Source organism: Mus caroli, chromosome 17 (assembly GCF_900094665.2).
Source record: "Mus caroli chromosome 17, CAROLI_EIJ_v1.1, whole genome shotgun sequence".
NCBI lineage: Eukaryota > Metazoa > Chordata > Mammalia > Rodentia > Muridae > Mus > Mus caroli.
In genome coordinates this window covers 86,580,872-86,601,024 of record NC_034586.1, presented here as the reverse complement: position 1 = coordinate 86,601,024, position 20,153 = coordinate 86,580,872, and the positions used below count along the sequence as shown (strand labels likewise).

Sequence of the window (20,153 nt, the reverse complement as noted above, 5' to 3'; positions counted from 1 at the left end):
GAAGACCAAAGACACTTTGCCCCTTCTTAGAATTGGGAACAAAACACCCATGGAAGGAGTTACAGAGACAAAGTTTGGAGCTGTGCTGAAAGGATGGACCATCTAGAGACTGCCATACCCAAGGATCCATCCCATAATCAGCCTCCAAACGCTGACACCCATTGCATACACTAGCAAGAATTTGCTGAAAGGACCCTGATATATCTGTCTCTTGTGAAACTATGCCAGGGCCTAGCAAACACAGAAGTGGATGTTCACAGTCAGCTATTGGATGGATCACAGGGTCCCCAATGGAGGAGCTAGAGAAATTACCCAAGGAGCTAAAGGGGTCTGCAACCCTATAGGTGGAACTAACCAGTTACGCCGGAGCTCGTGTCTCCAGCTGCATATGTATCAGAAGATGGGCTAGTTGGCCATCAGTGGAAAGAGAGGCCCCTTGGTCTTGCAAACTTTATATGCCTCAGTACAGGGGAACGCCAGTGCCAAGAAGTAGGAGTGGTTGGGTAGGGGAGTGTGTGGGGGAGGGTATGGGGACTTTTGTGATAGCACTGGAAATGTAAATGAAGAAAATACCTAATTTACAAAAAAGGAAAAAAAAGGAGGAGTAGAAGGCAGGAAATATTCAAACCCACGGCTGAAATAAACCAAGTAGAAAAAAAAAAGAGAATTATGCAAAGAACAAAACTAGAAACTGGTTCTTTGAGAAAATCAACAACATAGACAAACTCTTAGGCAAACTAACTAGAGGGCATAGAGACAATATCCAAATTAACAAAACCAGAATCAAAAGAGGAGATATAACAAAAGAAACTGGGGAAATTAAAAAATAAACCTACTAGCAATGTCAATATTCAACAAAAATTGACAATCTAGATGAAATGGATGATTTTCTACATATATACCAGGTATCCAAGTTAAATCAATTAGGAACAGATAAAACATCTAAATAGTCCAACAACCCTTAAAGAAATAGAAGAAATTATTAACATCCCCCCACCCCAAAAAGCCCAGGACAAGATAATTTTAGCGCAGAATTCTATCAGACCTTCAAAGAAGACCTAATAGCAATACTTCTCAAAATGTTCCACAAAAAGACTACCCAGGTCTTTCTATAGCCACAATTATACTGATACCTAAGCCACAAAATAAGAGAACTTCAGACAAATTTCCCTTATGAATATGATAGCAAAAATACTCAATAAAATTCTCACATATAGAATGGAATCAAAACAATCATTCACCATGATCAAGTAGGCTTTATCTTGGAATGGTTAAAGATAGGGAAATCCATCAATGCAATCCAATGTATAAACAAACTCAAAGGAAAAAAACCATATGATCTTCTCATTAGATGATGAAAATGCCTGTGAAAAAATACAATACCCTTTCATGTTACAAATATTGGCAAGATCAGGAATTCAAAGTCCATACAAGTAATCATATGTATAACCATAGTTTCCAGTTAATGTAAAGATACAGTGAGTAAATTAGTACAAAAGTAGTTTTAATTTTGTTTTAAACCATTGCTAGCTATTTTGATGAGTGACTCCCATCCAAGTCTATTCTGTCTGACTCATTGACTGGCACTCTGAAAGCCCTGGCTTTCTTTTAAATTGCTTAAATATTCATGTGTTGCTAAGTCACAAGTGAAATTTTAAAGGATAGCTAAGTGTCAGAAAAGTCAGTTACTCAAGTGACTTATAAGTGGACATGGAGTACAATGGAGTCAGCTTGACATGGGCCTTTTCCTGATTTGCTTGCTGTTCCTGTGTCTTGGGAGCAATGACTCAAACAGCTCAGCAAAATGGGGATGAACCAGAAATGGAATGGGCATTATGCATTCAAAAGTCCAACTCAGAAAGTCTTAAATCTGTGAACATTCCTCAGTGAAAATTTAGACTCAGCAACAGACCTAAGGAGTACACTGATGTTAAAAACACTTCTCTCTGCATTTCACCTGCAAGCTTCAGAAATACTATTTGTTCGCTAAAATATCCATGGCCTGAAGCACTGCATGGCTTTGTCTACTTCACTTTTATTATCCAAGCTTCAACTGACTGTTCAGTTCGTTGTTTTCACTGTGACAGGGTCAGAAGCAAGGGCCTTATAGGTGCCAAGCAAGCAGTTTACCACAACCTCCATTTCCTTTCCACTGGGAATCAGGGTCTCACTCCATTGTCCAGGATGGTGCTGAATCATAGGGACTCACAATCCTCCTACTTCAGCCCCCTGAAGACCAAGCATTACAGACCTGGGAATTTGGGTTTGGACATCTTGGTTTTATTTTAGACATAACGCTATTTTACCAAGTCATGCTTTTCCTCCATCTGTCTTCTGTGGGTTTCTGATGGAAAAATAATTTCAAAACAATTAGCATTTTATGATTCATGTATAGATTTAAAAACAAAAGTTCTTAGTATTCAGTAAATGTGTCCAAACTGTAATAAATAAAAGAACAAAACTGTGTAAGACATCTCCTTTGAAATTATGAAATGTAAAGTGTTCCTTGTTAGACACCTTTAATTCTAGCAGTCAGGGAGCGGTAGGAAGGATAAAACGGAACTGATTGAGATTGCAACCCCATAGAAAGGACAACATCAGCTGGTCCGACCACTCAGTGTTCCCAGAGACTAGACCACCTACTAAGGAGTGTACAAGAAGGGATCCATGACTCCAGATACGTAGGTAGCAGAGTATGTCCTTGTCTGAAATCAATGGGCGGAGAGGCCCTTTGTCCTGTGGAAGTTTGATGACCCAGTGTATGGGGATGTTGGAAGGGTGGAGCAGGAGAGTATAAGTGGGTGGGGAGCAACCTCATAGAGGCAAAGGAGAGGCAGGAGAGGCAGGTTGTGGGATGGGGCCTTGAGGAAGGTAACCAGGAAGTGGGATATCATTTGAGATATAAAGGAATGGAATAATTAACTTAAAACAATACAGTCATTTGATTGTGGGTTTCCAGGAAAATGTAATAAAAAATAAACAACAACAACAACAAAAATAAAGCAAAAAATGTACAAGTAAACAAATGTGTTTTCACCAATAAATATTTTTAGACAGTCCATACATTTTCTGAAACCATACTTTATTTATGGAAGAATATAAATGTACTATAAATTGAAGATATCATTAAAACCTTTAAGTCTTAAATTTGTAAATAAATTTGAAAAATGAATTAAAATGTTGCCATCAGTTGTGGTGTCATGTTGCCTGTTTTTTATTAAGCTGTTTATTCAATCAGTCACCATAGAAAGTAACTAAATATTACTAATAGCATCCCTAGATAAACAAGATTGAAGTTGTTCTAAAAGGAAAGGTAGCTTCCTTGATACATATCTGACTACATACATGGGTCCAGGGACTACATCACAGATCCTGTGAGATCCTACAATTGAGACTGTAAAATTATCAGACTGTCAAAATCAGAACATATAGAATTAGAAATCAATGTGAGTAAAAATGAGATATCTGGAGAATAGTCTAATAGTGAGGAAAGGAACTCCAAACAGCAACTTTCCTTGGATGCCTCAGTTCATAGTAACCTAAGTCCTTGCTGATCATTGACAAAGTCATTCATCATAGATTATCCGATGAAATATTCCTTCTCCTAGTATCACTTTTCTTCACTAAAAGATTTGAGAGGTTTGGTAATATGAATCTAATGTATGTTGATGATTGAGTCATCCTCCTTGCAAAACCCAACAATTGATGAGATTTATTCATTTTATATGTGAAGCAATTGAGTTGCACACTTTTAATCCAGCACTGTGGAGACTGTGTCATGCAGATCTCCATGAGCTTTCGGCCAGCCTGGTCTACAGAGTAGATTCCAGGTCATGCAGGGTTACACTTAGAGATCCTGTCCACTCCCCAAAGAACATATGAGAGAGAGAGAGACAGAGAGAGACAGAGAGAGACAGAGAGAGACAGAGACAGAGACAGAGACAGAGAGACAGAGAGAGACAGAGAGACAGAGACAGAGAGACAGAGACAGAGAGACAGAGACAGAGAGACAGAGACAGAGACAGAGAGTTAGATGAAGAAACAAAGAACAAACAGAGAAAGCCTTACTATATTAGTACATTTCTGGCTTTGTTGCTAACCAATCTTAGGATTAAGCCCAAGACAATAAGGAGAAGCCTGTCTAATAACATGCTTTGAAAAATAACGTAGCAGACTCTATATACAGATAGGATGAAGGATTAAGGTCAACAACGTTCATCATTTGACAGTCACTTATATGTCCTTTTCTTAAACACCAGCCACTTTATTAAAAATAGGAAGTAAAGCAGTATTTCCAGATATGTTTATACAGCCCTGAATGCTAAGCTGTGCATGAAATTGTTAAAAAATTAATAGAAATATATTTCTTCAGATTTATATGAAAGAAAAAGTAACACTATTAGAATTTAACAGTTTAAGAATACTCCAAAATAAAGATAGCACTTTAGAGAATGTCCTTTGATTATATTATAACCGTAAACCATAATTTGATTATTGTTTATTTATTTTTAATTCTTCACTTTACATCCCATTCACTGCCCCTCCCAGTCACACCCACCTCTGATCCTCCTCTCATCCCTCATCTCCTTCTCCTTTGAGCATATGGAGTCCTCCTAAGTATCGCCCCACCGTGGCACATTGAGTCTCTTTGGGGCTAAGTGCCTCCTCTCCTATTTAGGTCACACAAGACAATCCAGCTAGAAGACCATATCCTGTGTATAGACAACAGCTTTTGGGATAGCAGCACTCCAGTTGTTCAGGACCCATATGAAGAACAAGCTGCACATCTGCTACATATGGCATGCAAACTTTTCTATATAAAGTATTGTGTAACTACCTGATACAACTATTAGGTAAAAAGCTTAAAGAAAAAAAGGATAGGTAAAGATCCATCTTGAGTGAGGTAACACAATCACAAAGGAACTCACACAATATGTATTCACTGATAAGTGGATATTAGCCCAAAACTTAGGATACCCAAGATATAAGATACAATTTGCTAAACGCATGAAACTCAAGAAGAATGAAGACCAAAATGTGGACACTGTGCCCCTTCTTAGAATTGGGAACAAAACACCCATGGAAGGAGTTACAGAGACAAAGTTTGGAGCTGTGCTGAAAGGATGGACCATCTAGAGACTGCCGTATCCAGGGATCCATCCCATAATCAGCTTCTAAACACGGACACCATTGCATACACTAGCAAGATTTTGCTGAAAGGACCCAAATATAGCTGTCTCTTGTGAGACTATGCAGGGGCCTAGCAAACACAGGAGTGGATGCTCACAGTCAGCTATCGGATGTATCACAGGGCTCCCAATGGAGAAGCTAGAGAAAGTACCCAAGGAGCTAAAGGGATCTGCAACCCTATAGTTGGAACAACATGATGAACTAACCAGTACCCNNGAGCTCTTGTCTCTAGNTGCATATGTATCGAAAGATGGCCTAGTCGGCCATCANTGGAAAGAGAGGCCCATTGGACTTGCAAACTTTATATGCCCCAATATAGGGGAATGCCAGGGCCAAAAGAATGGGAATGGGTGGGTAGGGAAGTAGGGGGGCGCTATGGGGGACTTTTGGGATAGCATTGGAAATGTCATTGAGGAAAATATGTAATAAAAATATTAAAAATTTAAAAAAAAGAAAAAAAGGACACGAATAAATAACAGTGGAGTTATCAGTAAGCAATCAAATAATTTAATTAGACTGCTACTGGCCAAAGATGAAAAAAGTTCAGTATGGGGGAGTATGAAACCTATGAAACAAAATCTATTCAAATATTTAAATGCTTGATTCATAAAGACATTTAAACATGAAATCTAAACACAGGACTGACTGAAACAGAAAACTTAGAAATCGTAGAAAAAGAACCCACCATTCAGAAACACTGCCAGATTTTCTATCTGAGCTATAAAACAAACAGATGAGTAGATAAAAGTTTAATTTTACATTGATATTTTAATTAATAAATTTAAAATGTTTGAATAATCAACATCTTACAGTCATTATTTATATCCAGATATAACCCATGACTAACATCATTCCCAAAAATACAGGTAAACATTACATGTCTCTAAAAAAACCATTGCATGCTACCTATAAAATCATATTTTCACAGCTTCTGACAACAGTATAATCAAGCTCAAAATCTTGCCTCCTGTGAATCAGAGAGGTAAGTGACAGAGAGCTACTGGCAGTGTTCCATGTGAGGCAATGTGAAAACCCAGATTCAGAAACACCAATACAGGAACTTCTCATTGTAATCAGATGCCTAATTGTTGAAATTAGGCATGGGGACTCAGAGGCATTTATTATAGGTTTTTTTTTTTTAATGAGCTAAGTAGACTTTTTAACTCTAAATATGATTCAAAGGCTTTCATTATAGTGGGAAAGTACATGTCAGAGTTTAGACACAGACAAAATGAGGGATTAAGGTCAACAACTTTCAACATTTGACAGCCATTCTTGTGGGAGACTGTAAATGTGGACAGTTGGGATCTGGCTTATGAGGTTTCAGAGGGAAATAAAAACTACTCTATAATGAACTGGAATATGAGTTATTCATTTGATATTTGGGTAAGAATTTGATTTCAATCTGTACATGCTCTGAAAACCCCCCAGTGATGATGGTTTAAGTATAACAGTGTTTGGTGGAAGAAAGGGATATAGAGTAAAGGTATAAAGTATCAGGCAAGAAGAGTATAGGACAACCAAACAGCTATAACCTTTGGTTGGAGAAACTGATTTCATTAAAGAGAAACGTGGCAGCAAGTGCTGGGACAACAGGAAAGATTTCCCTACAGATCAGTACAGAGAACTCAATACAACTGTAATCAACTTGAAGTTGAACTTGGCACCTTTCATGTGATAATGGTTCCAAAGGCATGGAAAATGCAGGACTGAGAGGTTTATTGAGAGAAGCTGAGGCAAGGCACCATGTGGCCCTGTTACAATCCCTACAAAGAGCGCCTAAGTGACCATTGCATGAAGCTCTGATGGTGAAGCCTGACTTTCAATTGAAACTGCAGGGCATCAGAAATACTAGAACCGTGGGATATCCACAAAGAAGCACAGTGAAACTGGCCTAATAGAGAATCTGTGTGTGTTGCTGGTGGTAGGGATAGGGGGTGGGGGGGGTGGGGCTATCTATACTATTTGGAACTTATATGTTGGGCATGAAACTACAGCATTTGTTTACCATGCTTGATTTTGGCTTTACATTATGTTAGATGATTCATTCTTTTTCCCCAATTCTTCTATTTTAAAATAAAGATGTTTATGCTGTCCTATAATTTGAATGCATGAAATTTGGTTTGTATTGTGTATGAGCTTCAGTTGAGAGAATTTGGACATATTGAAACTGTTGACAACTATAGTCTTTCAATGTTGGACCTAATCTATTTTATAAAGATGGCCATTAGGCTATAGGAAAAGGAGGTGGAAATCTATGGTTTAAAAATTATATTTCAAAGTCAAGTTGACAAGGGGTAGATCTATGATTGTGTTGTCAACTTGACAGACCTCCAATCATTAGGGATGTGGAATTCTGGGTGTGGGAATCTGCCTATGGGAGATTGACGGCTAGAGGCTGTCATTCACAGCTCTCTCTTCTTGCCAGTGGTGTGATGTGACCAACCAGCCTAAGCGCCTGCTGCTGTCATTGTCCTGAAATGATAGAAAATATCTATAAACTATGAGCTGAAACAACCCTTTCTCTTCTTTCTCTTGTTCCTTTCCTCAGAGTACTTTTTTTTTTCACAGCAAGAGGAACAAGATAAAGACAGTATTCCTCTTCTCCTATTGTGTTTAACTTATCTAAGGAAGTAATTTGATATTAGTGTTAATGGTAGAAAGATTATGTGGCTACAAATAAAATGTGCACACATTTTTATAACTTTTTAATGGTGATTTTTGTAGCCTTAACTTCAAAGACTGATTGACAAATGGGATTCTATGCATCTTGAATACTCTAAACTGGAATTTTCCTGGGAAAAATCCTACTTTGTAGATAAATGACCTTGAGATAAGAGTATTTACTAATGTTTGATCATGCCTATGATTGATGGTAATATGAGGCTTCAATATTAAAATATGTAAATTTTTCTGAATTATATATGAGGTCCACCAGTAAAACATGAACCTTTAATGTGGAAAGGAGATGGAGGACAAAGTCAAAGTTTATCAGAATCCTTAAGGAGATTAATAAGGAGTGGAAGAGAATGGAAGATAAGATCCACACACATGAGGGATGAGCTTGTGGTCTTCTGTTGGTAAAGATCAGCCACATTTAAATACTGTTAGATTCAGGAGAAAAGGATTAGGTGATTAATGCTAATACTATACACAGTAAGCTGGCGTCCTTTTTGTGTCTCCCATTCTATTTTGAGGGCAAGAGTGTTCTCATGTAGAACCAGATGGATTATTAGTCTGGCGCTGTATGACAGCTGCTCTCGCGCTGACAGGATGCACTTACAGCGATAACAGTATAACATGAGCCATAAACTCTCTTGAGAAAGCTTCAAAGAAAAATTCAAATTATAGCTTTTTGCTCAGCCACGACTCTTCTTATCAGTCATGCTTGTCTGTTCTTTTGCTCTTTATAAAGTTGAGAAAAGCAGTCATACGTGCCTCCAGATTAGGACACAAATTACGTAATAGATCTCCTTGCAAGGCAGGAAAGTCCCCAAAAGTATTAAACTAAAACCATGAACGTGATATCTACACAAAATAGAAAATGACAATGATACTCTGTGCCTAGGACACAATAGAGCTAGTTTGGGATAATGATTGAAAAGACACCTTCTCGGGCTTTGTCTTTGGAAAACTACAAAATCTAGTAAGTATGTGTTCAGTCCTATAATTTCACGCTTTGGTAAGTACCACAGATAATTTTATAACATGCAATTCCAAGGACATGATTCCTGAAAACACTAATGAGCTTAAACATCTTAAGAAGAGGTAAAGGTTTAAAAAAAAAAAACACTATCCCTCCAACATCCAACAGCTGATTGAATGTGAAGTGCTCCAATTGGTGACTGCAGGGAGATTTCACCCCTAAGATCTAGTCTCTTTGGTCCACAACACTTGTTTTACCAGTCCTGCCTGCAAAACATGTGGGTGTGGCTAACCAAAGTCTGATGTAACTGACGCCATGAGAGGTAGCCCATTCCTAACACTACTTAGATGGCTAGGACTCAAAGACTAGATATCCCAGAGACTTAATATAGAACCATACAGTAATGGTCTGAAACCAAAGTAGCAAACAAAAACAATGAAATGATCCCTAATAATATTCTGCTATGCACACAGATCAGTGATGTACAGAAATCATCAGAGAGGCTTCCTCAGAAAACAGATGGGAACAGGTGCAGAGTCCCACAGCCATACCTTATTGGGAGACAGAGTCTAAATTGTAGGTCTTTATCGAGTCTCCCTTCTAAGTTGGGGGAATCCCAAGGAAAAGGAGGTGGAAAGATAGTTCAAGTCAGAGGTGATGGAGGTCACCAGGAGAACAGGACCCACTGAGTCAACTAAGCGTGGCTCACATAGGCTCAGAAAGACTGAAGCAGCAAGCCCTAGGCCTGCCTGGGTCTGTACCAGGTCCTCTGTAGATAGCTGTTATCTTCATATTTTTGTGGGACTCTTAACTGTGCAAGCTGGTGTGCCCCTGACATTTGTGCACACTCTTAGTACTCTTTTCTTCCTTTTGGATTTCCTTGTCTATCTTTGATGTGAGGACCTTTGACTTGTTTAGCTGTATTTTGTTTTGTTATGTTTTGCTTGTCCCTTGGAGTCCTTCTCTCTTCTGAAGGAAAACAGAAAGGGAGTGGATCTGGTAAACAAGGAAGTAGGGAAATTCTGAGAGTGGTAAAGGAAGGGGAAATTGTGGTCTGGATTTACCCTATGAGAGAAGAATCTATTTTTCGACTAAAAAGTCTCTGTTCCTCATCCCAAGATTTAGAGAAGATGCCCATTCTCTGAACCATCAGGATCTGTAGGCATTTGAAAGACACTCCAGAGTGAAATATGTGTACATGCGTGTGCACATGCACACACACACACACACATACACAGACATGCTCAAAATCTACATATGACTATAATTCAGTAGCACAAACTCCAAGAATCCCACCAAGCCCTGGTGCAGGAGGAGGATGGGTGAGATGGAGAATTTCCAGAAACTTTACTGCAAGGAAGCCTGCTTAGTCAGCAGCAGAGTCCTTATCTCGAGTAACAGTGAAGGTGGAAACACACGCCCTATGGCATTCCCAACCCAAGTGCTCATGTGCAATAAAAAACTCACTCTCACAACCTCCCCTGCCCACAACATGTGGACACCTATTAACAAATGGTTTAAAAAAACTAAGGCAGTCAAGCCAAATAAAAACTAAATAAATCAATGTTATCAAATAAACCAAATAGGTAAGGGTGATTTTGTAGGATTGAAAACTATTTACTATTATTTATTGTGGATATTTTGTGTTAATTTTATTTTTGTGCTCCTGAACAGAATAAGATATTCTTTATCTTAGCTACTGTGGTGGTTTGATTAAGAATGGCTTCCATAGGCACTCAGAGACTGAACCACCAACCAAAGGGCATACACCAGTTGGACTTAGCTACCCTCCTCCCATGTGTTGCAAATGCTCGCTGGGTCTTCATATGAGTTCCCTGACAACTGGAGTGGAACTGTCTCTAAAAACGTTGCCTATCTTTCCAATCTCTACCCCTAACTGGCCTGGATGCCTCGACTGGCATTACCAGGAGAGGATTCCGCTAGCCCTGCAAAGAATTGATGTGCCACAGTTGGGAGATAGTGTGGGGGAGACTCTGTACTTTCACAGAATAAGAGGATAGGGATGGTGATGGTGATGGGGATGGGGATGGGGGAGGGAGAGAGGAGGGGGAGGGAGATAGGGAGGGAGATGGGGATGGGGTTGGAGATAGGAATAGTGATGGGGATGGGGATGGAAATAGGGATGGGGAGGGTGATGGGAGGAAGTAGAGGGATGGAGATAGGGATAGGGATGTGTACAGAGCAGATTGGGAGGAGGGGGCAGCAATGAGGATGTAAAGTGAATAAAGAAAAAAATTAATGGAAAGGAAAACAGAAGCAAGAACAAATAGACCCCCATAGACTCAACTATTTGAATTTTTAGACACCAGAGAGTGGAACAATTTGAAAGGAGTGAAGAGATTAGGAGCTATGGTTTTCTGGTAAGAAATGTGTCACAACAGATGGGGTTTGAAGTTTCCACAGCCCATGTCAGGCCAAATGTCACTCTCTCTGCTTTGAGAATTAAGATGTAGCTCCCATCTATTATTCCAGTGCCACACCTGCCTCTGTCACTCTCTCTGTGATGATGACAACAGACTAAGTTAGACTTTGAAACTGCTAGCAAGCCCCCAGTTAATATTTTTTTAAATAAGACTTGCCTTAGTTATGGTGTCTCTTCACAGCAATAAATCAGTGACTAAGATAGGTACTGTGTTTCCTGCAATCCCTTAAGTTTTGTACTAGGAACGGCCAGCACAATCTCCTGATTGCGGGTCCTGCTGCATGCACTCTGCAGAATGGGATTCCATCCCATAACAATTTAAAAGCATGATTAGCATCCAAACACAATAGGTTGTTCCATTTCTGGGGTAAATATGTTTCTGCCTGAAGGGTAAACTAATCATGCTCTTAAAATCTAATCAGATCAATTATCTTGTAATACATCAAGCTAAACTTATGTTTTTCTAGTCTGAAATTAGAGGGGGAGTGCTATGAAGTGTATGCTTTCTCTAATCACTTTTCAAATTAACTAAGTCATGTACTAAAATATAAATAAGAGGGGGGTGATGTAGAAAGAAAAAAAAAAGGCTGAATTATACCCAGGAGTTTTGCTATATTGAAAACAAAAATACTGATTTCCCAAACACTATGCGTTCAAAGGTTCTATTTTTCTGTTATTATTGCATTTTAGATGGAAAAGTTTTATCTGAACAATATGCTTTTGAAGTCCCATGACCAAGAAGAAACTCAAGCCAACTGTTTGATTTTTCTCTTAAGTACTTGTTGTGACACTTTGCTCACAGAAGCAGAACTTGTCATATGGCTCTTTCACTATTGCAATGTCACTATTGTCTTCATTAGACAAGAACAGCTTGTGTAAAACCTACACATGGCAAGGATCTTTTGGAAGCTGTTTGTTCAAATAGGGATAGGTTTGCAGATCAAAAAGAAGGGAAAAGGCTGTAACATAAATTCCAGGGTAGCCATCTGGGAGGAGTTATTGGAGTCAGGACTCAGTTTGTTATGGTTGAAGAAATGGACTGATGACAGAGTAATATGTTGGCAAATGATTAAGACTGCTTTATCATGAAAGAAGTAGACTTAAGGACAGAACCACTAAGATGTAAGGGTTAAGCCATTTAATGTCTTTCAAGACATTTTTGACATGCCTAGCAATAAAAAATTTATCTGAAACATAATAAAAATATTATATATTTGAGGCAGTAAAGCAGAGCTTATGTCATGAGCATGCAATTTTCTGTGATGGTGTCAGAAAATAGTGACAATTGAAAATAGTATAAATCTACACCTCAAGAACTAAGTTTAAAGTCTGCTTTAATCCAAAGGAAAATAAAATCAGAGTCAGGCCGATAGCAGAAATACATCAGTTATGGGAAAAATCTATAGTAAGAAGTCAAAGACTTATTCTCAGGAATGAAAATTAGTACCTGTTTTGTACAACCTATAAAGAGAAAAACAGAAAGAACAGTCACTGGTGCCAGAAATTAGAGCTTCTGCAATGCATTTCCCATGAATAACATCATGTTATCTAAGCTTAGGTGCACTTCTAACAACTCAAATATCAACAGTTTAGTAAAAAAAAAAAAAATGGAACATAAATGAGAAGGGAACCTGGACAAGAACAGAAAATGACCTGTTTCATCTTGTCTTTAGAAGATGACATAAATTGTCTCCAAGTGAAAGGTTGTGCTCATGAAATTAGGTATTGATGTTCTAATTTAAGCATTATTAAATAAAATTAATAAGGGATTAGCATATCATAAACAAGTAGGGTGTATGAGTACTTAATTTAAAAGGGAATCTTAAAGACGTTAGCCCTTGAAATTTTAATTTCTGTGGTTTGTCTTATTAACAGATGGAAAATGATATAATCCTTCTAACGGGTGTTCTGGTAGCATTCCTTGGCATTTAATATTACAGACTGAGATTCAAAGGCATTTGTAAAACTGAAAGAAAGAAAATATATGTAAATTTCATAATATATAATATGCATCATGTTAAACTCAAAGTTCATAAGATATGATGGTACAGATTGGCTCATTATTGAAAATTTCACTGGTTTAGATAACAGAGATAAAAATCAAGAACATATAGATAAAAATTAGAAACAAAATAATGAAGTGATATACATTCAATGACACTAACCTTTGAAAACTTTCTTATTTATTGACTGTGCACATGTGCACACAAATGTGAGTGGACATACAAATATGGAAGTCAAAGAACAATTTGTAGAAGACATTTCTCTCCTATAATCCTATGTAATATGGGGATTTAACAAAAGTTTGTCAAGTTTAAAAGGGAGAGCATTGTCACTGGCCCAATAAACCTTTTACTTTTGAAAGTATGTTATTTATTTTATTGAGAGAAGTTCTCAATGTATGACCACACGGTCTTCCTGTATCACCTTTTTTTTAAAGGCCAATTAAACTAGTTTTATTCAAGGTAAGTCTACATTAAATTACAATATTAACAATTTGTAGAAACAATGAACTTAAAAATAAGTAGTAGAAATAGAAATCTAGTTGGTCCTTCAGAGACCACATCATAGAACTTGTAAATGAAAATGTACAAATATAAAAATAATACTTAAAGAAAAAAGGGTTTTAATATGGGGGGCCAAAAAGATGTCATATCTTAAACATGCATGTTTCAAAAAGGGAGATTTCTTTAATAATTTAACATAAAATTGAGTTATATAAACTTGGTATATTCCAAAAAATTTTGCTTTAAACACTTATATATGATAAAAATTCCTTTGGTAGCTTTTACTAAAAATGAAACATGCTACTTTGTAAAATATAAAGTACTTTTGAATATTGCAAAAGTATGCCTGGGGTGATGGCTCATGCCTTTAATCCCAGCACTTGAGAGGCAGAGGCAGGCAAATTTCTGAGTTCGAGGCCAGCCTTGTCTACAGAGTGAGTTCCAGGACAGCCAAGGCTATACAGAGAAACCCGGTCTCGAAAAACAAAACAAAAAAGTGTTGCAAAAGTGTCTGTCATCATCAACATGCCAACACCACTATGGAGCCTCGTTCTCGCTGCTCAACCCACCTGTACACACAGTATGTCTCCAGGAACCAACAAGTCCTTTGCCTTTTGACAAACGTAACTATGCTCCATATAGTGCCAGGGCAGAGAGCCAAGACGGTCTCTGTGCAAGACTATAAAACCAGGCCCGATTTTATTAAGGTAATCACACAAACTGCAACTTCAACAGTCAAACAGCAGTCACCCCAAAGCCAAAACCAGGACTTCCACACTCAACCAGCACAGAAACAAACATGAACCCCCAAGCTCCTAAAAAAACGACAAGCAGCCCTCTGGGTGAGCTGTATCTCATGACAGACATGATGTCCTCTCGGCACATCAGGGACCTCATGTAGAAACCCGATTTACAGAAGCCAAAGTTTCCAACCTTCTGAAAATACACAGAAGAGAGGCCAATGCTCAGGGTGCAGAAAACAGAGTGGCAGCCTGAACAGTTTCTCCCCAGTGCCCCAGCCCAGTGCCCCAGGCCAGGGTACCAGCCCAGGGCTCTCTCCTTCTGAGTCTTCATCAGGGGAAGAACACAGCAGCTAGGGTATTTCCACTGTGTCCCACAATCCCACCCACAACAAACCAAGCCCATGGCTTTCTGCCAGAGGAACTAGAGCTTGTGAAGGAACTTCTCAATGCCAAGTTAGAGAGTAGCAGAAACAATAAAGAAGTAGGGGAAGAAGCAGGGATGAAAGATGTGTGTCTTCTCAAAGTCTTCGCGCCCTGGGAAGGATGAACCAAGTACCATATCTCTGCTCTGAATCCAAGCGTCCACAGTCGGGGCAGGTGCAGGGACCTGGAAACAGACAGCAGCTTCACACTCTGAGGTGCTTCGTGTGTGTCTCACTGGGAGACGACAGTCAGGTGGTGCGTCACGTCATGGAGTGGTACTGATTTGGACTGTCTTTGTCTCGTTCCACGTAGTCTCTATCTATAAGTGACTCAATCCTTTTTTTTTTTTCCAAATCTCCAGGCTTCAGTGGAAATTTCAGCTGATTGTATAATTCAGAAACGAGGAGATAATGATCAAATGTCTTCCTCATTTTCAATATTCTGACTATAGCACCGTCGATCTGGTACTGTCTATCCTGGAATACTCTCTCTGTGGTGCTAACCTGTTCTTCAACGGTCTCCTTCATCTGGATTTGATTGATCTTTATTTGGAACAACTTGTGTTTGAAGTCTGCATTGAAGATGAACTTAGCTCCATCTTCCACCTCCTTTCCTTTGGGACTTTTAATTAGGACTTGTGCTTTACCACAGGCGAGAGAATGTAGTGTTCTTCGCAACACACTGTCCTCTATGCTAGTGGTCACTTTTATTTCTTCAAAGCTGAATCCATCCCCCTCGTTGAACATGAGCAGCACCAGCGTCTGGAAGAGGGATCCCTGGAACTCCTTCTTCTCCTCCTTTAAAGTCTGCCTTCAACACGGCACGTCCCAGAGCTGTCTGCCAATACAGCTTCTGCCACTCTGCTTGCCTAGGTAGAACATCTTGAGTACTTCCTGAAGTCTGACCATCTCTGGAGGGAGGCGCACTTCCGTGGGTGTGTATGTGGGCCAGTGAGTATGTTCAGCCCATTGTGAGCATGTTCACCGTGAGGGTCAATGGGGTCTGGTGCACTTTGATTCTGCATATGCTGCTTGAAGTGAACCATGATGTCTTTGGAAAGTTCCATGTCCTTGGACATGCCCTCCAGCTTGCTAGTAAATGCAGCTCCACACTCTGCGAATGTGAAGGAAGGGTGAGATAGAGCTGGCATGGCGCCTGCCCAGGGAACGGTCCGACCTAAGCTCACGGTGCTTGAGTTTGGACAGCACGGGCTTCTCTGCATCCACCAACACGCTCTTCTCCACCAGCAGCCTTTTTGCTAAGTCTTTCTTATAAAACACTTCAAAGACATCTTTACCTGTGCAAACAGGAAAACCAAGACCTGAGATAGATTCCTGGTTTACCTGCTACACCCCATGGCCCAAAACCTCCTCCCTGTATCACCTTTTTACTTGATATATTTTGTTCATTTTCTTTCTACTTCCCCAACTCCTCTAAAACATTTAATCCTTTCTACCTACTCAACTTCATGTTCTATTTGTCTCAACTACTCTTCCTCTTAAAAAAGACAAACAATAACAACAAAACAGTAAACCAAAGCAAAGCAACCAAACAAAAAAAATGCACAAAAAACATAGTCTGCTTTGTGTTATTTTTTTATTAACGTGCATGTGTGTATGTCTGTATGCAACATGTGTGTGGACACCCATGGGGGTTAGAAGAGGACACTGGATCCCCTGGAACTAGAGTTACCTGGCACTGAGACCAACCTGACCTGACTGTAGAAATTTGAACTGGCTCTTCTGGAAGTGCAGTGAGTGTTCTTACCTGCTGAGCTATTTCCACAGCCTGATATTTAATTTTTAATAGAAAATAATGAAAAAAAATTGCTCTTTGTATTCATTGGGTATTCTTGTGTTGGGGAGATTAATTGTTCATGAAAGGCTGATCTAGATGTTTAAGATTTTTAAATGTCTACAATGAAACATAGAAGAGTATGTCTTAATATAGACAAGGTATCTTAAACAAAACAAAAAATATAATAACCAGAAAGGAAAATATTAATAAATTAAATTACATTAAATTTTCTGTTGGCAAGCTAGAGATTCAGGGACATATTTTAATGTATTTAACCATAAAAAAATTATATCTTCAACATATTAAGGCCTCCTATGATTTATTTTAAAAGATAGGTAATTGAATACAATAAAATAGACAAAGGACTTGAATAGACTGCTTTCCAGAGGGGATAAACTAATGAAAAAAGTATACATAAATAGCCAATAAACACCATCAGTCATCTAGAGGCTAAAACTCAAGCCATACTGAAAAGGGAACAAGATTATTTAGAATAAGTAAAACTGAGATTACTAATTTTATTTCCTGGCCCGAAGTCCCACACTTATTTTCAGAAACAAGTAACAAATCACATAAAAATCAGGTTGAGCAAAAGATACTGCAAGATGCATAGTGAATTATCCTATGCCCATGGATTGAAAAAGGAGGCAAACCTAGTTTGGGGACAATTTAAAGCAAGAAAGTGAATGTCAGTATAATAATAATAATAATAATACTATTGAAAGAATGTGAACTTCATGTCCTATTTTATCTTGGTAAAATTTGTATAAGTATGTTCACTTTTAAGTTTATCAAGACCTACAGTCACGCTTTCTACTTTGTACTTTAAAGATAAATGTTTAATTTCATGATATTGCTATTGATAGTAACAGAGAGTAGAAGCCACTGACTCATTGTGAACCATTTTCCACAGTGTCAAGGGTATTTTCCAGGGTAGATGAAGCTTCACTTGTATTTCAGCTTAGGGACTTCAAGTGTGCTGAGTTATGCACCTCAAAGACAATAGGACCCACTGAGAAACAATTTAAAGGGTTGTTTCCCAGACTACATCAGTAATTTTTATTTAATTCAAGATGCTACCTTCCATAAGGGGAACATTGAGCCTCCCTATGTTAAAAATATATCACTCCGAGCATGCTCTACAGTTATTTTTAGAGCCACAGGAAAGGTGATAGGAGAATGAGTAGGTCTAACATCACTGAAGAATGGCCCTGCACTATTAAAGCTATATATTCCTAAAGATCACTGAGATGTATCTGTTCTGAATAAGGTTGTATTTATCTTTTCATTTTCATATTTCATTTTCTCATATATGAAACTCTTAAAATCTATAAAGGACTATAGAATAAAAATTAAATATCACATTTTGTAGTATCATTTTTTGAAAAGTATTATGACAGAATTAGTATAGAGAAATAAAGTAGATCCTCATCTTATTTATAGTCTTCTATATGGATGTCTATATACATTGTACAAATGTAAATTCTATGTAACATCACCCTATATTACTGTTGATTTCTTCAGCAAGAGTAAAGATCAACGTAATGTCTCAAATAACATTTTCAAGTAACGTTCTCTGTCTTATTCTCTGTCTCTTTCACACACACACACACACACACACACACACACACACACACACACACACACAGAGAGAGAGAGAGAGAGAGAGAGAGAGAGAGAGAATGACTATTATTCTAATTTGTTAAGATCCAGTAAGAAATATCTAACATGTCCTTTATTGTTAGGAATCCTGGTTCTGAATATATGTTTGGGCTTCACCAAAAAGAATTTCAGCAAGATGCAGCAGGATAAAGAAGAGTTTCCTTAAGGAGCAACGAGACTTAAAAACATAATGAAAAGTAGGGTACAGTATTTTAAAAAGAAATGGTGATGGGAAATAAATACACAGGAACAAAAGAAAACCAACATGATATTATACAGTCGACATTTAAAGAGCTAAGGAATAAATGTTTGAAATAATATGTCTGGAAATTGATATCACAGATTCTGGGGGCAGAAAGACTTAAAGTGAAGCAAGGGCACACTAACTCTATGAATTTCATTGCCATCTAAGAATTCAGTTCTATCCTCTGGCTTATTTTTTTTCTTTTAAAAAAATTTATTAGATATTTTCTTCATTTACATTTCAAATGCTATCCGAAAGTCTCCTATACCCTCCCCACTGCCCTGCTCCCCTACCCACCTACTCCCACTTCTTGGCCCTGGCGTTCCCCGGTACTGGGGCATATAAAGTTTGCAAGACAAAGGGGCCTTTCTTCCCAATGATGGATGAAAAATCCACCTTTGCTACAGATGCAGCTGGAGACACAAGCTCTGGGGCTACTGGTTAGTTCATATTGTTCCACCTATAGGGTTGCAGACCCCTTCAGCTCCTTGGATACTTTCTCTAGCTCCTCCATTAGGGGCCCTGTGTTCCAACCAATAGATGACTATGAGCATCCACTTCTGTATTTGCCAGGCACTGGCATAGCCTCAGCCCAGACAGCAGCTTTTTTAAGAGTCAAAATAAAGGACCTTAAAAACATTAGCTAGGCTTTGCTGTAGCGTCTGTGGGAGTCATCTTGGTTCGGGACTCCACCGAGACCAATCTGCACAGGTGAGAGTGTGGACTAACAGCTTCTGGGACAGGCAGGAGCCACAGAGATTCTGAGGCAGCCCCCTTTTAGGGGCTCCAGACATCCAAGCACCTTCCCTGCCAGAGGAGAGTTGTTCACCCGGCCCAGGAGAGAATTGCCAGAGCATTTGCAGGAGACATCTTGGTTCCCATACTCCACCGAGACTAGTCTGCATAGGTGAGCCTGTGGATTACAGAAGCTAACAGCTTCTGGGACAGGTCCTGTTTCAGGACTTCATCTTCTGCCAGAAGGCAAGTCTGAACACCAGATATCTGTGCACCTTCCCTGAAAAAGGAGAGCCTGCCTACAGAGAGTGCTCTGACCACTGAAACTCAGGAGAGAGCTAGTCTCCCAGGTCTGCTAGTAGAGAAAAACAGAATCATGAGAGCAACAAGCTCTAAACAAAGACAACTATAACAACTGACTCCAGAGTTTACCAGATGGCGAAAGGCAGGCATAAGAATCTAACTAACAGAAACCAAGACCACTCACCATCATCAGAATCCAGCACTCCCATCTCAGCCTGTCCAGGGCACCCTAACACACCGAAAACCCAGACCCGGAATTAAAGGCATATCTCATGATGATGGTAGAAGACATCAAGAAGGTCTTTAATAACTCACTTAAAGAAATAAAAGAGAACACTGCTAAAGAGGTGCAAGTCCTTATAGATAAACAGGAAAACACATCCAAACAGGTGATGGAAATGAACAAAACCATACTAGACCTAAAAAGGGAAGTAGACACAATAAAGAAAACCCAAAGTGA

At 38.8% G+C, this 20,153-nt stretch overlaps 2 pseudogenes; both read right to left on the bottom strand.

The window, feature by feature from the left end:
• LOC110312324 overlaps positions 1 to 14,860 on the bottom strand; it is an 18,444-nt pseudogene extending 3,584 nt beyond the window's left edge.
• A 352-nt stretch (positions 14,861 to 15,212) lies between these two features.
• Positions 15,213 to 19,902, bottom strand: LOC110312323 (annotated as a pseudogene).
• Between the last annotated feature and the right edge of the window lie 251 nt (positions 19,903 to 20,153).